This window comes from Macaca thibetana, chromosome 11, assembly GCF_024542745.1.
Source record: "Macaca thibetana thibetana isolate TM-01 chromosome 11, ASM2454274v1, whole genome shotgun sequence".
Taxonomy (NCBI): domain Eukaryota; kingdom Metazoa; phylum Chordata; class Mammalia; order Primates; family Cercopithecidae; genus Macaca; species Macaca thibetana.
The window spans coordinates 5,067,540-5,091,328 of record NC_065588.1 but is presented as its reverse complement, the minus strand read 5'-3'; the positions used below and the strand labels follow the sequence as shown (position 1 = coordinate 5,091,328).

The following is a 23,789-nucleotide window of genomic DNA, read 5'->3' as shown; positions in this document are numbered from 1 at the left end:
AAACACTGCCTGAAGAAACAGGTCTGAATAGTTGAAATAGAAGAGGAGGGCCTCAGTGCTTGCCCAGGAGTGTATGTGAGGTACAGTCAGTCCAGCCAACCTGTTCTGGGTGCTTGTCTACATGTCTCTGCTCAGATAGACCTCCAAGCACTTCTGCAAAGTGAGTATGAAGATTGCAAGTTAACATGTTAACTTGTAATGAGTGGTAAACTTGCCCACAGTGACATAGCTGGTGTGTGACCAAACCAGGGTTCTGGCACTGGGTGGACTGGCTTCATAGTTCCTGCAGTTCCCCCCATGGGACCACCAATTATACGGACACCAGGGCTTTGGAAAATGAGCAAACCCTGGCAGTGTGGAAAAGGTAGTGAAGCTCCAGGATGGATCAACACATGTAAAGAACTTCGTTGACTATCAAAACCTCACATTGCATTCTCGCAACAAATCTACAAAGAGTGGTGGCTTATTCCCCATTCTGGAGCTGAGGAAAAAAGGCAGAGCCAGATGAAGTGTCTGCCCCATGCTGACCACAGGCTACTGCATCCCATTACCAGAGGATAAGTGGAGGGGCCACACTGTTCATCCATCTCCTGATTCCCCTAAAGACCAGCACATGGTCAGGCTCTTCTATTTCTGTTACTTCCGTTGCTCTGGTTCCTGCCCTGCGTAGGGGATGGCCATGACTTCCACTACCCTTCACCCAGCCCTCCAAGATACCCATTAGCCTGATCCTCTTAGGCCTGATGGGAAAATATCTGAGATGTAAAAAAAAAAAAAAAGACTGTAACCCTTAAGAAATGTGCACACTCTCCTTCTCTTTCTCAAAGATTTTGGCAAGAATAACATGAGTTTCCATGGGACAAATCTCAAGCCTTTTTCTTTTTTTTATTTTTCTCTTCAGCCCCTAACTCATTTCATTTCAACGCAACAAAAATGGACTTGGCTGGGCACCAGCACTGCCCTAGGCCCTAGCAGGGAGCTGCGAGGAGAGTGTCCATGAACCTGGACAGCTCAGCCCCCGATGATGCGAAGAGCAGCCATGCACAGAATGCAAATGCTGGGTGCTAACGCTGCTTGCATTGGGGTACACTTTCACTTGGTAGCCTGGAGATGACCTCAATGTTAGGATGAGGCTCTACGAGGCAAGGGCTCCCAGGCCGACTGTGGGCTCCTCAGAGGGCAGAGTCACAGGGCACCTGCAGCCACAGAGTTCTCCCTTCTCTGTTGCTGCTTCTTGTTAGGAGCCAGGTTTGTGTTCCCAGGAGACACAGTGACCGTGGGGCTCCACGCCTCTGAATTACCCAGCCTCCCTATCGGCCTACACTGCACAGAGCCAAGTTGCAGCAGGCCTGTATTCTCCCGACCAGCTGAGGGATAGGCTTCTCTCTCCCTGAGAAGACAGCCTCCCATTTCTTTATCTAAGATGTCTGCTCTGAACTGGGCTCAAGCCACCATAGTTGCTTTTCCTGCTGCAATTGCAGGAAACACTTTGTAGGTGGGTGCTTCTTTCTCTACAGCACTCGGAGTCCCCCAAACTTCTCTTGTTGACAGCTGTGAGTAGGTCACGGCACTATTCTCCCTAATTAACTGGGGCAGAGGAGGAAGGCCAGGAGATTGCTGCTGTGGGTTTTGCCGTGCACTATCAGCCAGATTGACAGGAGCACGTGGGTACGCACCTCCCGGGGGTTGGGTCTCATTCATGAGTTGGCAAAATACACAGAGGCCTCCTGCAGCGACCAAGGTGCATTTTCAGCGTAGGGAATTGGCTGGCACATAGTAGGTGCTCAAAAAATGTTGCCGGATGAAGGAACTGGTGGCATGCTTGCTCAGTTTTGACAAAATAGCTCTCCAGAGCCTCCAGACATACAGGTCACTCTTGCTCCAGAGCGTGAAAACGCTGTGATCCTCTTTCTCTTGCCTCTGCAAGGGGAGCCAGAGGACTCTCTGACCCCGATAGAGGCGGCCACAGCCCCTGCTGAGGGCAATAGGGAAGAGCATGCAAATGCAAAGAGGACTGCAGAGCCTGACGCAGCTGTAGCCACTCGCTCGGAGTGGGAAGTCCAGGCCACTCGAGGCCAGCAGCTTGTCCTCCTCTGCCCTCAGAGGCTGTGGTCATTGAATGGGTCTGGATCTTCTCCCTGGGTTGGGGGAAGGAATCAAGGTGACCCCTCAAAGTCTCTTTCAGTGTGTGAGTTGGAGAGCTAAGTTCCAGGTGGCTTCTGCTGGGGCTGCCAGTAGGAGAAAAAGGAAGAATCTAGACACAGATGAAAAGCACTCTGCTTCCTCTGTGCCTCGGACCTCCAGATCACCACCAAGACTCTGTTCTAGGACAACAAGGTGGACCCTGAAATTCCCTGAGCATCGTTACCAGAGAGGTGAGGGGGGCACACAGCAGAACCACGGAGCCTCCAGACAGAATGCACGCCAGCAGTGCGCCTTGTGGCAGTGGGCACAGCAAGCTGTATGGATCCCTTCACCAATACTGCCACCTGGGAGCCGTGTTCTGGAGAAGCGGGTTCCAGAGGGAAGCACATTTTGCCTAGCCACAGATCTACCAGGATGCATAACGTTTGGGAGGAGAAGGTTACTAGCTCCTCATTCTCCCCATCCCCAAGTCAGAGAGGACGAGGGCCTGCTGAGGAAACCGGGCCGATCCACAGGGTAAAGACCGGCCCAGCTTCACGCAGGGAAGGATGTCATGGTCCTCTGTAGGGCTGGGCCACAAGTTAGCCATGTGACCTGAGCAAACCTCTTCTCAGACAGCTCACTGATGGCATCAGGAAATGCTTAGGTGCCAGTCTGCTCTGGTAATTCCGTAACATTTCGTGCAGCATGCCACCCATCCACAAAGACTCCACCTACGACAGGCAGCCACTTTGTAAGTTTGAAACTCATTGGCACGAGACAAATACATTTTGAATGAGGCCAAGCGAAGAGTGACTTATTATTTTAGTTATTACAAGTAAAGTGATTCTTATCCTCGGGGACTTTTTAGATTGATCATTTGTGGTAAGCATCACCCAAGGGCTGATTCTCTCTCCTCCACGCCTCAATTGTGTCACCTCATAATTTTAGAATGTTTTGGCTAGAGGAGACCCCATTGAAGCCCTCCTGTTCAGTGCGTGTCCAGAGAGGGCAGGCACTGGGTCTAAGGTCACACAGTCACTTGGTGGTTCAGTGGAGACCAGAGCCTAGTCCTGTGGAGTCTAGAAGCACAATTCTGATTTGTCACAGTTCTTCTTCGTCTTTTTCTAACTCCCTGTGCTGCCAGTCGTACCTTCTAACCTCCACTGAAATGGTCTTTCCTCTGCCTTTCAAAAAGCCTGAGAATGGAAAAACATAAAGAGGCAGACAAATGAAAAGATGGAGAGGGAATCAAATTCACATTTTACGTGAGAAGATGTGCCGTCCGATTTCAGATCACAGTCCTCGAAAGGTGAGAACTGCATTTTCTCTACGTTCCAAGCTGCAATGACTGCACCATGAATGTGAGAGTGAATGCTTGTCAGGACATCAGTTGGTGTTTTCCCCACATCACACGTGTGCACAGGTACATACATGTGAGGCACATGGTCAGGGAGGTCACCTGTGCTTCTTCCCCAGGGAGAGACCTTCAGACCACCCTCCATGTAAGCAAAGGGTATGTGGTGATTACAGAAAGGGACGAGCTACGCCTCCAAGAGCATTTAGTAAGACTCCATTGCAAACAGATTTTAGGAAGAAGAAGCCCAGAGAGGTGAAGACACTTGTCTAAAGTCACAGAGGAAGTTAGTTCCTGTCTGAGGACTAAAACTCAGCTTTTCAGACTTGAAGTCCCGCAATTGGGTGGCAAGGGGGAAGTGGAGATGGTTAATGGGTACAAAAAATAGTTAGAAAGAATGAGTAAGATCTAGTATTTGATACCACAACAGAGAGACTGTAGTCAATATTAATTCAATTGTACATTTTAAAATAACTAAAAGTACAATTAGATTGTTTGTAACACAAAGGATAAATGCTTGAGGTGATGGATACCCCATTTTACCCTGACCTGTGACCACTACGCGTTGTATACTACATCAAGGGCACTCCATAAACATATACACCGGCTATGTACACACAAAAATAAAAAACAAAATAAAAATAAATCTGTATGTGGTATCACACACACACATGCACGCACGCAAAAAGGACCCCTATTCCAAGGCGAACAAAGACTCATAGCAGTCAAGCCCAGCAAGATGCGCTCTCTGTAGTGGGAACTGAATGACCCTCAGGGAGGGCACCTGTCCAAGGGTAGGGCCCACACCTGAAACCCATCAATTCAATCACGCATGGTGAGGCATGCCCAAGGCCTGCAAGATATCAATGTATTTAAAAGACTCATCTTTACATTTGCAGGAGGCTGGGCAGTCTGGGGTCTCCTGAACGGGAAAGGGGACAGAAAGAAGAGAGGGGGGAAGTCAGTCCTGAAGATCAATTTTGCTGTCTTGGCAACTCCAAGGAGGGTGGGGGTCACAGTCTTCCCAACCCTACTCCTTCCTTCTAGAGCAACTGGAGAGACAGGGAAATTCCTGCCTTTAGAGATCTGTGGGAGGAGCTGAGGGCAATGAGATGATGCTGCTGTGGCTGCTCCTTGGCATTTGTTTTCTGTTCACGAATAAACTTCTCTCGGTCCCCTGAGGAAGGGTGGATTTGGGGGGAAGGACATGGAGTCTCTCGGAATCTTTTGCATCCAGGGATGTGAGTGGGTTTTTATATTTAGCAGATGACTCACCTCCAAGCACATTAGTCACTCTACCTCCCAGCTCCATCCTGGCAGGCTGGGTGCTGGGGATCGCAGTGGGGTGAGATCAGACAGGAGATTGGGAGAAAGAGCAAGAGAGCTCAAGGGAGGCAAGAGAACGGGAGACTAATGCGAGAGGAAGTAAGATTAGCGCCCCGAAGCAGAAGGCTCGGGGAAACAGGGCGGCCAAGTCATGCTCAGCAGAGAAGTTCCAGGGAAGTTCTGGCTCAGCCTTGCCCCAAGCACCTCACCATGGGGGAAGGAGAGAAGAGAAGGGCCAGATCCAGAGTGCCTGACCCAGCTGCCTATAAACCCTCCAGGGGTCCCCTCTTGGCGATGCAGGTAGCTCACCAGCCTGGACCCCATCCATTGGCCAGCTCTGGCCGTGACAGACAGCCAGGGCAGTGGTTTTCAGCGAGTGCCACCAGAATGTGCTAGGGACAGGAGCCTGGGCAGGGCAGAAAAAGAGAACATCCGTGAAGGATGCTCTGTGCCATGAGAGAGGAAGGACCGCAGAGGAAGGAGGAGCATATGGGGTTTAAGGCAAAGGCTCTCAAGTGTGGACCCTGGGCCCCCTGGGTCAGAAGACCGTGGAGAGGGTGTGAGCAATGAAGACTCTAGCCCCATTCCAGGTCTGCGCCCTCCTCTGGGGGGGTCCAAAGAACCTGCTCTTCACTGCGCCCCAGGGCATTCTCAGACACATTCGGATGCAAAGCCCTCAGGTCTGGAGCGGGAAGCCTGCATCCCAGTGCTTCAATTCCTACGAAGTGTGGGATAAAGGCCATTGGTATTCTTGACTGTACCTCAGTTTACCATTCAAAAGATGAGATGCCCACTTCAAGGACTGTTCTAATTAAAAAAAAACAAAACAAAACAAAACAGGAAAGGGATATAAGGTTGGCTTGTATTTTATGCTTCTTAACTGCGTCAGAACTGGTTCAGGTTGTACGTAGTAGAGGAACACCACACCTGGCTGGATCCCACAGCTCTGGAAAGGACAAAGGTCACCCCAAAGCAAGCTCCCTTTCTTTCTCACTGACCTGCAAGGCGGCTGCCATTACCCAGTGGTCAAGGAGAGGAGATGGAGGCCGGCCGAGAGGTAAGTCACTTGTCCATGACTGGATGGCCAACACCTACAGCAGGACTTGAAATCAAGCCCAGAGTCCGTGGTTTTGTCTTGTGTTTTCACTTCTCCAAACCGTCACTTCACTTTGTCACCAGGATCCTCTGGGTCACTTAACAGACCTACCATTGCCAATATAGTCAGAGTGTTGATTTCTCCCTCACAACTTTCCCCTTTTCCTTCTCCCATTTCTCCATTGTGGACCTAATTTTTAAAAGGCTGCATTTGGCTCTCTGTATGGAATTCTTCCCCCCTTGATTTTTGGCCCATTTCCTTCCATTCTAATGCCCGTGTGGTCCAAGGCTATATGAATTTCAACTCGGAGAAGCTGGGCTCACCCTTTCTCCACTTTCCTGCCACCCGCTGTACACTGCCTTGCCCAGTGGGCCCACAGGTGTTTAAGTCTGTTTTCCCAGAAGCTTGATTAGGGTTCTTGTTGACATCCTTGGCTTTCCTGGGTTCTGGGCTCTCTGAGGACAGGAATTGTGTCTTCTTATTTTTCTGCCTCCCTCATAACTTAGTGTAAAGCTTTGTACCTGGAGAAATCATCCTTGTTGGCAGGTAGCTTAGCCGTGAAAAGAAGCCTCCCGGAAGTGCCCCGGCATAGGCCTGCACCTCTCACCTTGAGAAGCAGAAAGCCAGTTCCGCCCCTTGACTTGCCTGCAAGTCTGCAAGTCTTTGCTGCCTCCTGCTCTCCGTAGAGGTGACTTGGTTGAGCAACTTGCCAAGCCAGAGACCTGGGATGCATGCTACAGGCAAGAAGCTTCAATAGAAATTGAAAAGTACAGTCCCTGCCCTCATGCAAGTATGTGCAACATGCAATCCTCTCTCTTCTCTCTCTCTCTCTCTCAATGCTCAACTTCCCACCAACTAAACTGCAAGCTCCTTGAGAATAGGGCTATGGGCTTCCTTTTAATCCACTCCTGAGTTCTGAACCCCCATCCCAGCACACACATTCTGCTGGTGCTGAGTACTCCGCTAGCCCCTTTCCATCCCCTCCCACATCTGCTTCATGCTTATTTGCTTACGTCTCTTGAGGGTGAATTTGGCTCTCCGCATGGGATTCTCCTCCCCTTGATTCTTCGTCCATTTGCCTCTATTCTAGTCCCCATGTCATCCAAGGCTACATGAAGCTCATCTTGGAAGGCCTGGGCCCATGCCTTCTCCACTGCCTCACCACCCGCTATACCCTGCCATGCCTGATCAGCCCACAGGCACGAGTCTGTTTTCCCTGAACTTTGGTTAGAGTTCTGGCTGACATTCTTGGTTTTCCTGGACTCTGGGCTCTCTGAGGACAGGGATTGTGTCTTCTCATTTGTGTCATCTCCCTTGAGAAAAGCAAAAAAGCATGAACCAGATGTGGGAGGGAACGGAAAGGGACTAGTGGAGTCCTTGGAGAACCCAGTTTCACATTCCTGGTCTCTAGCCTCAGTTATTCTATCTAGAAAATGGAGAAAATAGCATCGACATCACACAAGCAGTTGGAAGGGTTACATGAGATAACCCCTATTGAAAGTGACTAACAAAGTTCTGGCTCATAAAACACATTCGTAAAATGGCAACATAAGCTAAATTAACTTTGTGCTGGTGCAAGCTATGCACATATCAGAAAATGAAGGGGGTGCATTAAAAATAACAACTCCCCACCATGTGCCAGACACCACACTAGACGCTTTGGCCACGTCACCCTGTAACATTCACATGAATCCTGTTTCACAGAAGAAGAAGTTGAAGCTTAGAGAGGATAAGTTACCCACCGAAAGTCACACAGCTAGCAAGTGGCCAAGCCCTGCTCCAAAAGGATGCTTGTCTTTCCCCAAAGTTGGAGCTCATTCCTTTAAGCAACAGTGCTTCAGACCGTCTGGGAGATGTAGAGGAGATAAGGTTTTTTCGAATAGGATTTTGAAGAAGGCTGTGTGAGGCTAAAGGAGGAAAGACAGACAGCAGAGCTACAATGCAGCTTTGGGCACTCTTTAAGAACAGGTGGCTTCACTGGAGAGAGGAGGCTGAGCTGTACACTGTAGTCACAAGCAAAACAGAAGCCATGTCAAGGCTGAGTGTATCCCGCAGGTGATGAGGAGAGGACTCTAACAGGAACAAGCACCGGTTGTGCCCAGGAAAGCCCGTGGGTGTCAGAGATTCCACTGGCCGGGAGCCTAGGTAGGGTGGGGTCCTGGGGACAGCAAGAGCGGCTGCAGTGGTTCAGCCTGTACCATGTGCGCATGTGAGCGTGAGCTGTGTGCTCCAGATAAGGTAGCTATTTCATGTCATGTGAAGTCCTTGGGACAAAAGGCATCATGACCCTTCTTTCTAACAAACCCAAGTTCCTTGGATCCAAGATTTAACAGGGAAAGAATAATCCCCCCTCCCACCAAATCTCTCCCAACTTCCTTAAAAACTCCTTCCCCAGCCGGGCGCGGTGGCTCACACCTGTAATCCCAGCACTTTGGGAGGCTGAGGCAGGCGCATCACCTGAGGTCAGGAGATGAAGACCAGCCTGGCCAACATGGTGAAACCCTGTCTCTACTAAAAAAGATACAATAATTAGCCGAGCGTGGTGGCACATGCCTGTAGTCCCAGCTACTCAGGAGACTGAGGCAGGAGAATCGCTTGAACCCAGGAGGCAGAGGTTGCAGTGAGCCGAGATGGTGCCACTGCACTCCAACCTAGCGACAGAGCAAGACTCCGTCTCAAAAACAAAAACACCAAACAAACAACAACAAAAAAACTCCTTCCCCAGCTTTAAAAATTGTTGCTGCTGGAAGCACATGCAATTGGGATTTCTCCTACTGAAATTAACGTCATGAAATACACAAGGAGAAAACAGATTTCCAGCTAACTTCTTTCCTGGTCTATGGCCTCCTGGAGCTTGGCTGGCTGATCACTGGGCACTGGCAGTTACTGCCTGGTAAGAACAGTGATTTTTTTCATGATGCCTCTTGCATTCCCCAACAGACTCTGGGGTCCCCTAGAGGAGCTGGGGACACAGTGCTTCTCTGTGATCTCCAATGTGCCCAGCAGAGCACTTGGCATGTCATAGGCATTTAATTATATTTATTGAGAGTCTGTTATGAGGATTGCCATTTAGTGTTTCCAGATGCAGTGGAAGACAGTGCAACACTTTCCTATCATTCATTGTTATTTACTAATTCGTGATTAATTAATAATTGAAAAGCCAATGGTGAAAGCGGAACAGGCCAGGGAGACTGGGAGCTGGGGATTTCTTAGTTCTCTGTCTTCTGTGTTTTATCCCTCATATAACTTGTTAGTGGAAAATGCCAGAGCCTGCTTTTAGGATGCCCTGAATAAGAGAAAAGGAAGGAAAGGAGTTTCAGCAGTCTCGGTTTTCTTCTATCCAGTAGACTCTGAGGTTTTGGTTGTACATTGTGGCTTGGCAAATACAAAGCCAATCGGATACCATTCTGCTCTTAGAAATGTGGTAGGGCTCCAATTCTCGGGAGCCACTGTCCCTCCTATTGCAAAGACTTTGCCACCCTCATCTCAATATTCCTCTCCTAAGATTCGTCTGAAAGTTAACCAGAAAAAAAAGGATATGTACCTGCCTGAGGTTGAGAAGGTAGCTTCCCAATGACACTTCCTGCCAATGTCTTCATTCTTCCTTTATTCTTTTCTGAGATGGACTCTCACTCTGCTCCCCAGGCTGGAGTGCCGTGGCATGATCTCAGCTCACTACAGCCTCCACCTCCCAGGTTAGAGCCATTTTCGTGCCTCAGCCTCCCAAATTGCTGGAATTACAGGCGCCTGCCACCACACCCAGCAATTTTTTTGTATTTTTAGTAGAGACAGGGTTTCACCATGTTGGCCAGGCTGGTTAAGTTCGCATCTAGCTATCTTTGAGGCCAAGTACTGCCATCCATATGTTTATGATTTGCTAACCATTCTTCAAAATGTTATTTGCCTTAAAAGCCACAAGAAGCCTAAGATGCACAAGAAACATTTTTTATTTGCTTCTTTAAGTTTCTCTTTATTTAATAACAGGGAATTCTGCCAGGAATAACCAACCCCCACTGTATTGAATGCAGAATGGACCCCATGTGGCTTGAGGACCAGGCAGCCTGCTGCAAGATCTTGGGCAGGGAGTCTAATTCTGCCTCCCGTGTTGCTCTCCTGTGTGGTTGGGGCAAAAGTCCCCAATGTTTCAACTCCCACATTCCTTCCATGGTCCAGCAGAGCCTGGGGACAGCCAAAGGGATCCCTCACCCCATGCTGACACCATAGACCTACATATACCACTTATGCCAGTTCTCCATGGAGAAACTTTGCATCGCTACATCAGATGTGGATTGCTCTCACTAGACTCCACGTTATTAATATGGAAATATCAGCTGTGGCATCAGAATTCAGTTTTCAAAAAAGACTGCCCTGAGGAGATTCTACATTTGACTCAGTTTCCATTTCCTGCATCTTTTATCATTATATATTACTCTGGCACTCCTTGCAATAATAGAAGCCAAAACAACACATCTGCCATATACAGGATACCATTAAGCTCCAGATCTTTACCTACAATGTTTATAACTTCCATAATAGCTCTACAAGGTAAACATAGTCATCTCCATTTCTGCAGGCTAGTAAATAAAACCAAGGTTAATAAAAGGTAAGCCAGGTGTCAGAAAACACATGGCCCGTAAGTGCCATTCAAAGCTGAAATCCAATGTCAGATTGTCTCATTCCAAAATCCACATCATTTATGCCTTAATGAGTCTCTACTCTCAGCTACAATGAGCCTTTATCATTCAAAGGCAGATTCGTTTACTTATGGTATTTGCCAAGGCTGGAAAAAGGGCTAATGCCTATAGGAAGATTTTCAGTAGCATGGTACAACCGGGAAAAAAAAAAAAAAAAAAAGGATGTTCTGATTAACTTTAAGACATCCAGGAAAGTGCATTAGTCAGAATAGCACAGCGACTGAAGAATTCAAACGCAGCTTCACGAGATGTGACAGCTATGTGGGTTGTCACAAGGGGAATTTCAGAGGGTTAGAGGCTGCTTGTACCTGCTCAAAGCTGTTTTCTTTCTATCTTTTCTTTTTTTCTGAAGTTTTGGGCTCTCAAAGGCATATGCATGTGAGTGAGTGTGTGCACATGACTCGTACACATGTGAGCAAGCGTCCATGCATGAATATGTGTGTATGTGAGCAAGTGTGCATGTGAATGAGTGTGTGCATGTGAGTGTGTGTGCATGGATGTACATGCATGTGAATGAGTCTGTATGCATGTGAATGCGTGTATGTGAGTGGATGTGTGTGGCGGATTTGTGTGCATGTGAATGTGTGCGCATGTGAGTGTGTGCACCCACACAGGAGATGAAGGGTGGTGATGATGAGAGCAGAATCTCAGGCATAATCTAGTCATGTGATTGCTTTAACCAAGGACCCAAAAAATGGATCACATTGCAAAGGACTAACAGAGTGGATTAGGTAAACCATTAAGCAAGTAATGTGTTTCTTGGCAACTGAATAGCATGGCGCTAAAAACAAACATAAATTGACTTATACTTATGTCATTGGCTGTGCAAACAGGCGTGGCTGCAATTATACATATATAACTAAGAATGGAATGAGAGATGGGTTGTTTTTCTTTCAGGAAAGGGACACCACAGACCTTTTGTTTGCAGCATGGCTCTCAACTGGTGAACCCATTTAATTAGTTAAACACTCTCAGGATGGCCTTTCAGATTGCTTTCCTACAGCTTGGCCTGTCCACATAACGCCAGTTTCTCTGCTAAACAACCAGGCCTGTTAATCTCAGCTTTGTCCCATGTGCCTTTACTACTCCAAGTGAGGACTCAGTCACGTACGGGGGTTGGAGGATGGAAGCCCCCATGTCACAGCCACTGAAGCTCATCTCAAAAAGTTACACGGCAACTACTACGTCCTTTTGTTCTGTTTCCCAAAATCAGGTGCGGGTCAGACAGACAGATGGGTGTATGAATGAACAAATGGAAAAAACGAACCAATAACAGAAAGATGTGCACAGGGTGCCTCCTCTATACCAGGAACAGGGATGGGCATTTCTATATAAGTGATCTATCTGCTTATGACCTAGAAGTCCAGCACTCAGGTCTCTGCAAGGAAGTAACACCCTATTATCTGTACACAATTCCTGGTTTAAAAAAAAAAAAAAAAACCCAGCCGGAAATATTATATTTCGGGAAGAAAGCATAAGGAATGGTGAGGTATCTACTCTTTTGGGCATTCGAAGTTCATCCATATCAGATTAAACGCTGAAAGCACTAGCCTCTCAGGAGCTTTGTGGAGCCGCCGTCACTAAACTGCAGTTTAATGCTATGCACTCGGCTTTCATCAAGATTTGTTGTGAAATCCACTTCTGCGTTTGTTGTGAGATTGTAGTTGAAATTATCCGCTTTGTTCTTCAAAGCCACACATAAAAAAATTGTGTTATGTAATTTTCTTCTTTTTCTCTTTTTACCTTGGCTGGCAAGAAACTCAGAGACAAACGCGATGATCAATTATAGTGACAAGATTGGCCTGCAGCATTAGCATAACTTTCAGTCTTGATATACAAATATATAGAAATAGATTTACACTTATACCTATAACTTTATTCATGTATCATCTATATCCTTAGTTGTGAACTATCTCAGATCCTTGTTGGGGAAAGAGGCAGTAGATAAGTAAAAATAAATGAAAAAAAAAAAAGCATCGTATTTATATAATGTTAGCATGTCTACTTCTAATAGAGGCTGAGAAGAACAAAACACTTCAAACAAGACTAATCTTTAATGCATTTACATGTGGTCTGGGAATCAAATTCATTTGTCTACACACTGTCTTGCACACCCAGCCACAGATACGCTCATCCATCCTGGCACCCATAATGACCCACAGAGGCACACTCACAGTGGCACTACTCTCTAATTTGTACGGCTACCCACATCTTCAATACTCTCTGGTTCAGCCCTAAAGTTTGGCAAAACCAAGACTTAGCATGCAGATAGATGAGCAGATCATTGACTTGCATATAGTCAAGATTTAACTGGTTTTGTTTAGCCCGAATCTTGAATATGTGCCTGTGGTGGTTGCTGTCTTCGGTGTGTTTACTACTAGACTTCCGGGACCTGACTTCTCTTCCTGGTCATCCAGGGTTAGGTGGAAAAAAACAAGCATTTCATAAAAATTTGGGATGCTGGTTAATATTTTCTGAATACCCACTATGTTCTAATCCTTGTATGGTTAAAGGCTTGGTTACATGCATCTTCCAAGAGGGAAAACTGAGGACAGAGAGGTTAGCTCACTTCCAAAGGTTGCATAGCCAAAACCCAGGATCTTCTGATTCCACAACCTGTGCCCTTTCTCCTGCCTGACTCTAACTCTGTGGTGATGTCAAAGATGTCCAGTAGGGAATGAAAATGAAGACGACCCTGGCTTTTTCTCTCCTTCACCTGCTGTATCACCACCACTTACTAAAACCACCTTGATGCCGGGGGTAGAAAGACTTGATGACAGCGTCACAGGCAGGTGACAAAGCTGCAGGTAGGTGAAACAAACAGCAAGTTACAGGGAGTCCTCTTCTTAAGGGGAGAAATTTAAGCCCTAGTACTTTGCTCTAAGGCATGTAATTCTGGTAAAGTCTCAGCCTGGTTACCTGTGTTTCTGGCTCTCCCAAGTCCCTCCCAGACCCCTAGGCACTTGTCTACATTTCTGAATCTCAGCATGATTAACATTTTGAGCTGGATAATTCTTGCTTGCGGGGGCTGTCCTGTACCTTGTAGGAGATTTAACAGCTTTCCTGGCCTCTACCCACAGGTGCCAGTAGCACCTGCCCCAGCTGTGACAAAATGTCTTCAGACATTGCCAAATATGCTCTAGGAACAAAATCCCACCAGGTTGAGAACCACAGACTAGCGGAACTCTTGTAGAGTGGGGCTGCAGATAGGCAGAGGCAGAAAGGGGCAGCCTGAGGAGGCCGGACTACTTTGGTCACTCAGGTGGCCAAGAGAGGCCTCTGGACTGGAAGGGGGTTCAAGGAGCCATGTCACTGACCACTGCCAGCCTCTCAGCCTGTCTGTCTGGGATCACCCTCCACCAGTCCCTGCTCTGAGGCTGGAGAAATGGGATGGGAATCAATGGTCAGGGCCTTCCCATGTCCTAGGTGTTTTGCAGTTTGGGTCTCTGTGATTTTGAATTTATGACAAATAGGCCAACCTGCACTAACGTGTTCTTTTTTCCTTAGCTGTGTGGAGGACTGGCTGAGCTGATGAGTGGTAAAAATCAACAAGGTGGCAAAGCAGTGAGTTCTGCTGCTCCTTTGCCCCCAAGGAGCCACTTGTTAAAGCTCCTGAGCAGCATCCACGTCCCTGCAGCACTTGTCATGCAGGCTGCGGGTGAGCACGACCTCACGCTGAGCACAGACCCCATGGAACTCCAGATCACGCTTTTCAGATGCCTCCCAAAGACAGCGCGTAAGAATCTCTGTCATCTGCTTTCTCATGAATTCAGAATACCTTGCTCTCCCCAGACCCTGTTGGCCTTAATAAATGCAGCTGGAAGGTGGGGTTAAGGCTAGAACCATGTGCCCCACCTTCCCAGTGAGGCCATGCCCCTGGGGAGTGAGACTGACCTGATCCCAGGAAACCTGGCCCCTGCACGGCAGGGTCTGCTGGGGATTAGGTCCTGGGCTCATCAGCTGAACCCGGCCCTCCAGTCGCCCTCAACTCCCCTGGCACAAATAAAATACACTCTTCTTCCATGCCTGGTCTTTACCTGTTCCACTCCCAGACGGATGCCTCAAGATTTTTCTCTTTAAAGAAATTCAATTTTGAAAAGTCACACCTGAGTCTTAAACCTCCTTGCTTTGGAGAGAACCCGACGGTCTTGAGTGTGACAGTCAAGAGAAGCCCTTGCTCTCCACATGTGAGCTGTACTGCAGCAGCAGCTTCCCCAGGGCTGGCTAGAAATGCACAACCTCAGGCCCCACCCAGACCATTGGAATCAGTCTGCCTTTTAACAAGACCCCCAAGTGATGTGGTGCATAGTCACATCTGAGAAACACTGTGTTCCCCCAGAAGCGGACAGCACTCTCCCCAAGGCCCCTGATAGTGGTGAATAACCTCTTCAGGATTTCCTCCCCCTCCTCTGGTCACCTGACCTGTGTGTCCTAATGGTCGATGTCCACGGAAGAGGTTACCTTCACCACCCTTACCCCTGTTCAAACAGTGTCTCGATCCCGGCAGCCGGAAAGACCTTTCTTTTGCCAGCCGTCCATCTCTCCTGTCGTAATCGTGGCTGGATTATGCTTGCCGTAACCTCAGCACGTCACTATTTCAAGAACACTTCATTTGCTTAATGACAGTGAGTCCCTGGCTGTTTTATGGCTCATTTCTGGTTGTTTTCAGAGAAGAAACCTGAGGTTCTTAATCGTAGGGGCAGCGATGTGTACCGGTCCCCGGACACACAGCTGGAGACAGAGCAGGCAAGAAACGAATGTCAACTGGTGGAGGGGCTTGAGGCCCTTGTCTCTTCACCTTTCGACCCGTAGCCTCTGCCTCCAAAGAAGAGGCCTGGAAATCTCCAGGAACAATGGCTCAAGCTGTGCCTGAGATTACAATACACAGGCTCCATTTTGTTGCCTGGGGAAGCCAAGAGCTCAGGGAAGGATGGAAGGTGGACGGCTGCCAGGCAGGCAGGAGGAGGCTCTGTGGTCTGTTCCTGGATGCCTGCCTCCTCCTCCCACCTTAGGGTTGAGTGGGCCACAGGCTGCTCGAGGGGGTTCCAGCTTTCCGCAGGCAGCGTTCCCCAAGGCCAGGTAGCAAAGCACTCCTGTAGGCCCTGTCCTCTGAGCCTTAGTTATTCTCAACAGAGCTTAATGATCCCCAACGGCAAAAAGGGTGGGAACAACCCAGATCTTTACAATAATGTAAATATCTTTCAAATATTCCCACTTGAGAGAGCTGGAACGATAAGTGAGGAAAAATACGAATCCGCTCCTTACAGCACTCAGGTGGGCTCCTCACGGCCCTGTCTCAGGCGGAACTTCCAGCTTCCTGACATGCTGTTCACTGGAGTGCCTCCCTGTTAAATCTGCCTTCGGGAGCCCTGCCAATGTTTTAACGACCAGCTCAAATTCAAACTCATTGAGGCCACCTTCCCAGGCTCTCCTGTGAGAATTAATTAAACTTTTCCCTGCCCCGGGCACTTGATTTGTAAGCCTGGTGGAGCCCTTTTGTGGTTCTTGCTGCTATTTGCATTGTATGATGGAGTCAGTATCGCGATGCTGGAGTCAGCCAGATGTGGGTTAAATACTAGCTCTCTATCAGCCAGCCGCAGTGGCTCATGCCTATAATCCCAGCACTTTGGGAGGCCAAGGTGGGTGGATCATGAGGTCAGGAAATTGAGACCATCCTGAACGACCCATCTCTAGTAAAAATACAAAAAATTAGCCAGGCATGGTGACACACACCTGTAGTCTCAGCTACTTGGGAGGCTGAGGCAGGAGAATCGTTTGAACCTGGGAACCAGAGGTTGCAGTGAGCTGAGATCACGCCCTTGCACTCCAGCCTGGGCAACAGAGCAAGATTCTTTCTCAAAACAAACAAACAAACAAAACCCCAGCTCTATTACACACTAGCTCGATGCCTGGGGCAGGTAACTCAACCTCTCTAAGACTCAGGTTACCCAACCACCAAAATGGGTATAGTGGTAAGAGTGCCTGTCTCCTAGAAGTGAGGGGGAATAAACAAGGTGTGCCTGCCAAGGGCTTTGTGCACTCACTGCCTGACACAAAATGTGAGCTCACTCAGGAACTGTGGACCATGCTGCTGATTCTGGAGCCTGGCTGTATCGCCACTCTGATGGCGATTAACCACCATGGCCACTAGACTGAGCTTCTGGAAGGACAGAGTCATTTAAAAACCATCTTTGACGCTGCAGTGTCTAATCAAGTGTCTCTCACACAAGAACTGACCACATCTTTTTTTTTCAGAAACTCTTTCTCACAGTACCTCTTTAAATGAGACGATATCGTTAAATGAGATAATAACGTAAATAAGAGCGATTAGCACAGAGCCTCTCAACAAGAAGCTCAAGAAATTTGAATATACCTTTTCTAAACAAAAAAAGAAAGTTTATTCTATGGAAGCTTCAACAGCTTGAATTAAGGTGGCTAATCCGAAAGGTTTAAAGGTTATGGGATGGGGAGTCCAGGAACTGAAAAGTAATTTCTGAAGAGACCATAACTTTGTAACTATGAGGAATGAATTAACTGATTGAGGCAACTGATTGAACTGGAATGGATTCAGATCAAGTCTTCCGTGTCCTGGTCTTGCCCTCATAATGCCTGCAGAAATGACAAATGGAGATAAATCAGGAACCTGACATGCTGTCGGGAGGGTTGCAACAGCAGTGGTATGAAAGCGCCTGGAGAGTGTATGAACCCAGAAAGGGCCAAGCCTAACCCCAGAGAAGGGGCTTTAAGGGCTCTGGAGGAATCAAGTTATGTCAAGGACCCCAGGAGATGAGCATGGGGGAGAAACTGATCACTCATGTCTCTTTCCAAATCAATGCCTTCCCCACAAATAACCTTTCCCCTGTTATGAGATCTGTGGTGCCTAGAGGAGGAAAGAAACACTGGTTTCTGCTCCATGCCATGAGGAAAGCTAAGCTGAAATCAAAGCAGCAGCTGACTGCACGAGCCGGCATGCACACATCCCCACGCACAGCCAGGCTCCAGAATCAGTCCCGGCTGCTCTCTCCTCGCAGACAAATATTCCAAGCTGCGGTGCTTGCTGTCAATAAAAATAAACAGTTTCATGACAGCATAAGAGGAAAGCGTGGCTGGCAGATAGGGGAACAACAGCTTGGAGAGAAGACAGGTGTGTTGCTCTCTCCTTTCCCCTCTCCCTCCCCGGGGGCCTCACTGCCTGCCATCATCTGCCACTGCAAACAACGTGTTCAGCAGCGTGCAGCTGTGAGCACATCCTCCAAGAGAAGGCACCTGCTATCCGAAGATACCTTCAGGTATGCCTGAGGAGAGGAAGGTGCTTTCTGAAATCTAGACCTCTTGGGTCAAAGTTCTAGATCTGTTTGGTTGAACATGACCCTGGATAGGTCACTGAATTCTCTGGGTCACAGTTTCCACCTGTGGAATAGAACATGGGGAGAGGCACAGGAGATAGAAGCGATAGCTCTGGGACAGAGAACAGATAACCACTCAGTCAACAGCCATTGCTTTGCGAGCATTAGAGATAACAGATGTGGACTTTCCACATTATAACTGTGCATATGTTGACTGGAGGCTCACTGAAACCATCTCCTATTCCTGGCACACAGCTGAACTACACTTCTCAGCCTCCCTGCATCTAGACGTGATCTGGGATTGTTCTCACCAATGGGATATGAGCAGAAATGATGTGCGTCACTCCCTGGCTGAGGCACTTAAGAGTGGGTGTGTTTTCTCCATTCTTTCTGCCACGAGATGGACCCCCCTACACTCCCGTGTAACTGCAGAGAGAGTCACCCAACTCGTATTAGGTTGTGATGAGACTGAGACATGAACTTTTCTTGTATTAGACTACTGAGATCCAGAGGTTGCCTATCAGAGCAGCTGGGGTTGCTTACCCTGATGGGTTATAAGCACAACCCTCCATTCTATGAAGGATAAATAAATGGCACTCCATGACAGTGACGTTTGGTGAAAATATTACCGAGATACAAGGTAAGAGACCGAACTTCTAGCTTAAGATCAAAAACTATCAAACTCTTGGTTTTGAGCAAGTCACTTTCTCCTTCTGGCCCTCAGTTTCTGATTTCCACAAGGAGAGAGTAGAACTACATGGCCACCATGATCCCCCACTGCTCTGAGACATCCGCAATGTGAAGCCAAGGGGGCTCAGGCCCACCGATGAATCCATCCCCCGTCACTGAAGTGCATCTAATGATGTGTGCCAGGTCTGAAGTGTGCTGGCCTTTGCTGGACAGCACTGCTCATTATTACCAGACAGCCCTTAATAGCCCCTGCTCGTGCAGTACATGAGAATGGCAGAGATACGGTAAACCCCAAGTACTCAGTGGTTGCTCAGCCAATGTCTGCTGAGCAGTTGCTCATTGATAGCCGAGGCAGCAGATGAAATGAAAGTGAAATTTCTCAAGATTCTTCACTACACCTCCCCCATCTCTCCCGAGTCCCCTCTGTCAGGCTACCATACTGCATGATTCCAGGCTGCGCCATTCATACCACGGTCGGGATTGCGCACCTCTCCTGGAGTTGTGCAGTACACAGCTGGTGCGGCATTGGATGGTGGCCTTGGCTCCTCTGTGTCCTCAGTGAACACACCATGCATTCCCACACCTCCTTGCTTTTGTCTGTGTCGCTCCTGTTGCCTAGAATAACTTCTCTCTCTTCTCCAACTGCGAAGCTCCAGTGTTCTTTCAAGGCCTGCTTGAAACATTTCCTTCTCTGGGAACCTTTCCCTGGTTGTCACTACTTGCCGAAAAATTGTTTATTCCCCCTTGGTAGTATCACCCATTTTGCCACTTGGTTAGTCATTTACACGTTTGCCTCCCCTACTGGACAGTGGGCTTCTCAAGCACTATGACCTTGTCTTTTCTACTTAAGTTCCCGGCACCCCAACAGTGCCAGGTTTATGAAAAATTTTCAGTGAATATCAACACATTGAATGAACCAAGTTTTCTTTTTCTTACTGCCCTGGGTCATATACAGAGATACACACACACACACAAAATGTGTTTTGAAAAGAAAAAGCATGAAATGTAAAAACCTAAAACTATTCAGAACCCCTCCCCCTGACAAAAAAAAAAAAAGAAAGGCAAAGGTGGCTGCTGATATTGGTGCTTTGAGATGAGAGCAGGAGTCTGCTGCTTTTCTTGAACAAATAAAGGATTGGGGTCAGAAAGGTGTTGCCCAGCTCCCCTAAAAGAGGCCTCATGGTGGGATTAAGTCAGGTGGTGAAACTTCCTAGGGCATCAAACCATGGGCCCCCAAGGCAGGGGTCCACATTGAAACGTGGTCTTTATAGTTCCCCATTGACACATGGAGGCTATGTCTCTACAAGTTGACAGTTGTAGCCATCCCTCTGAATTATTTTGGTGGAGTTGCCCATCCTCAGGGACCCAGAGAGTGAATGTGAGGGCCAGTAATAGACCATGAAATGCATATGAGTGGAGGAGAAAAGGATGGTTAGCTTAGGTCTCCATCAAAGTGTTGCTGGTGAGGTCAATGGCAGAATAGGCAAGTTCTTGGGAGTGGTGAAAGATGGGAATGAGGGTGATGGAGACCATGCACTGTCTAAGCAGGCAAATAATGCCAAAGAGCATCCAAGAGTTCTATTCCCCCTGCTCCAGAGGGACCCAGGCAACTTCCAAAAAGCAGGCAAGGGGAGAATGCCCATGCCCTCTCACGGATCCTGTGCGGCAGCTGTAATCATCAAGAGAACAGTTTCTGAGTGAGGGCTGCAATGGTGGGTGGTTTGTGGACAGATCTCTGATAGTGTGCATAATCGTGTCTATACACTTTGGTCCCCAATCACTGATTTACTTTTGCTCAGCCTCACTGCTGCCTCAACCATTACTGAGATATTGAGCTTCCCAATTTTTCCAGGAGGCTTAATTGCCACCCACGCACCCACCCAAACCCCAAAGTCAGTGAGTAAGTGAGGTAAGCTGGATTTGGAGATCCTCTGGGCCAGCGGAGTTGATAAGCATGTCAACAGTCAAGAACTTCTCTTCTAGAAATGTTACGTGAGTCTCACTTTATGACACAAACTTTGCTAATTAGGCCAACCCCATTCCCACGTCACCAAACTATCCCTGTAGACCTCACAGGCTGCACCTGCTCTTTCAAGAACCTCGCTGCAGCGCCCTCTGGTGGTCATAGCCAATTGCGCAGCTACACACTGGCTGACTTGTATTGGTTACCTAACTTGCCTCTCCCAGTAGACTATGAGCTCCCTGGGATGGGAGCTCATAGTCACTGACTATCTCAGTGCCCCCAGAGTCTACACAAGGCCTGTGTAGTAAACAAACTAACCTTTCCCAAAAAGAGGTTTGGTTCTGTCCTCCACTTCTTGGAGGTGATCTCTAAGCCCTTGGACTATCATGACTGATAGGACTATCTTCGTTTGCTTGAGGCCTTGGGCCAGGCAGAGTAACAATGTGATTTATGGTGCAGGTTCTGAACCACAGCAGCAATGTGCTGGAAGGTGGACACTTTGAATCATGTGGTATCAGCTTGCCTTCCTGAGGGACTGGAGACAGAGGTGAGCCACACGGGAAGTCAACCACTTAGGTGATGGAGCTCCAGTAAAAACTGTGGACCTCAAGGCCCAAGTGAGATTCCCTATCAGGCAATACTCATGTGTATTGTCACACATTGGTGGCACGAGAGTGACTCCATGGAGAGAACAACTGGGATCTTCACATTTTTTTTTTTAATTTAAGACTGAGTCTTGCTCTGTTGCTCAGGCTAGAGTGCAGTGCTGTGGTCTCGGCTCACTGCAACCTCCGCCTCCCGGGTTCAAGCAATTCTCCTGCCTCAGCCTCCCGAGTAGCAGGGACTACAGGTGTGTGCCACCACATCCAGCTAGTTTTTGTATTTTGTTAGTAGAGATGGGATTTCACTATGTTGGCCAGGCTGGTCTCGAACTCCTGACCTCAGATGATCTGCTCGCCTCTGCCTCCCAAAGTGCTGGGATTACAGGCGTGAGCCACTGTGCCCAGCTGTATCTCCACATTTTGAATTGTTCCTAGACTCCACCCTATGTGCTTCTTCCCTTGGCTGATTTCAACATTTATTTTCCCTGTAACAAATTATATTCAGGAGTATAGCATCTTTCAGCAAGTTCTGTGAATCATTTTAGCAAATGATTAAACCTAAGGATAGTCTTGGGGACTCCTGAACTTGCAACTGGTATCAGAAGCGAGAGCAGTCCTGTGTGGGCTGTGCTCCCTTTAAAGTTGTACAGCCCTTCATATAATCAGAGATAAGGAAGGTCTATCCACTGAGTTTCCCCTTCCATGAGCAGTTTTACTGGGAAGTCTCACTTAACCCAGGGAAGTTGGACAATAGATGTTTTGGGTGGCTAATTATGGGGGCTTTCAACCCCCAGATTCTTACCAGGGTCTCAAGACCTCATCAGAGAGCATAGTTTCCCTAGAAATTTCTAAATCTGCTTTCTGACTGTGAAGCATTTGCAGACGCACTCCTCATCTCAGGCCTATCGTCAGTAGTCCTAAACTTTGGAGACCACAGATGACAGCATTCTCAGAAGCTGAGAACCTAACACTGAGGGTTGTAGGCAGAAGACTATTCCATCCTGAGCAAAGATTACTCTAATGCTCCCTCTCATTTGAGGAATAAGAATATTAATAATACTATCATAATAATAGTAGCAGCGAAATTGACTGTGCACGTTTTACATGCCAAGAACAATTCCAAGTCCTTGGCATTCATTATCTTACTGAATCTTCACAGCTCTATGAAGTGGGCATATTGTTATTCTTGTTCCACTGATGAGAAAACTAAGTGGCTGAGAAATGATTAAATTGCTCAAGGTCACAGATCAAGTAAGTGGCGGAACTAAGATTCCAGCCAAGGCATTTTGACTCTGGGGCCGTGGTCATAACACTATCCACGTCCAAGCACTAGACTCTGGAATGCCTGACATCTTTTCTAGACGGACATGTCTGAATGGTCTCTGTCAAACTATAAGCCTCTTGAGGGTAACTATTAGCCCCTTTCAGCATTGAAGTCAGAGCTTGTGCCAATTCAAATAAAGCTAATTTAGAGATAATCTCATGGCACTAAAGCAGGTATGCTCTTTTAGACACGATATCTCACTGATCCCCTAACAATGCCATGAGTTGGTATTCACTCCATGACATAGATTGAGGAAGCTGAGTCTGCTTTGAAAATTTGAACTCCCAAATGTTCTAGTTCCTCTCAAATTAAATAACACACGTGTATTTAGTATCTTTGATATATTAGGTCAAACCCTAAAATACTTTCAATATGTGACTATTTTTGACCACCCAAAATGACACTTTCATATGGTTTAACCGAAAGTAATATGCCAGGCTAAGTACAACTGGCAACAGCTGATGAACAGGAGTAACTGGAAATGCTTGGTCAATGAGCGGTCCATCATGGTCAACTGTAGGTACTCCCCAGTGTTTAGTCACCTACATATTATCTCTTTGAACAAGCACTGATGGCTCCTGAGGCTGCAATGGTTATTTGAGTTCGCCCTGTGAGCAAGTGACATTCCAAGGAAGGGTTAACGTAAGGTGAATGCTAATGTTTAAGAGTCCAGGAGAAGGGGCACAGTGTACGGTGTGGTTCATTTAAACTCTTATAAATAACCCAGAGACCCAGGTTAGGGTTTTCATCTCTGCCTGTGAATATCTATGTGACATTTAGCAAGTGGCTTAACATCTCTGAACTTCAAACTAAAAAAAATAGAAATGCCACTTTGCTCACAGGACAGCTGTAAGAAATAACTGACATTGAGGATGCGGAAAGATCTTGTAAGCTGTAAAGTGCTGTACAAACCTTCTGTGGCTTAAGTCCTCTCTGTGCTGAACAATCTTAGGGCATGTCATTACTTGGAGGAAGTCACCGCCGATGCTCCATCTGCATGTGTCCACCTGACCCAGTTTTTGATGGTAACTTTTCAGGAAACCCTTGCATTCAAGTACCACATTGCCTGGTCATTTGTCCAGCACACCTGGTGTCCCATTGTGTATGTGCTGAGCAGGACTCGGGGCAGCCCAGAGGAATCACAGGGAATGAACCCAGAGCCCAGCACTGCAGCCTCCACTTCCTCCCCTCGCACCCCTGTGCTGGGAGAAGAGAACAGGGTGGAAACACAGAAATCCGCACCCCTCCTCTCTGGCTCAGTCCTAGG

The 23,789-nt window shown here is 47.7% G+C and overlaps 1 long non-coding RNA gene across 1 annotated transcript in view; it reads right to left on the bottom strand.

The window, feature by feature from the left end:
• Positions 1–9,782: 9,782 nt before the first annotated feature.
• Positions 9,783–23,789, bottom strand: part of LOC126930465 (uncharacterized) — a 36,830-nt gene continuing 22,823 nt past the window's right edge. The window contains exon 2 of the long non-coding RNA XR_007717594.1: positions 9,783–17,206. This is a non-coding gene — a long non-coding RNA (uncharacterized LOC126930465). The remainder of the gene's footprint in view (positions 17,207–23,789) is intronic.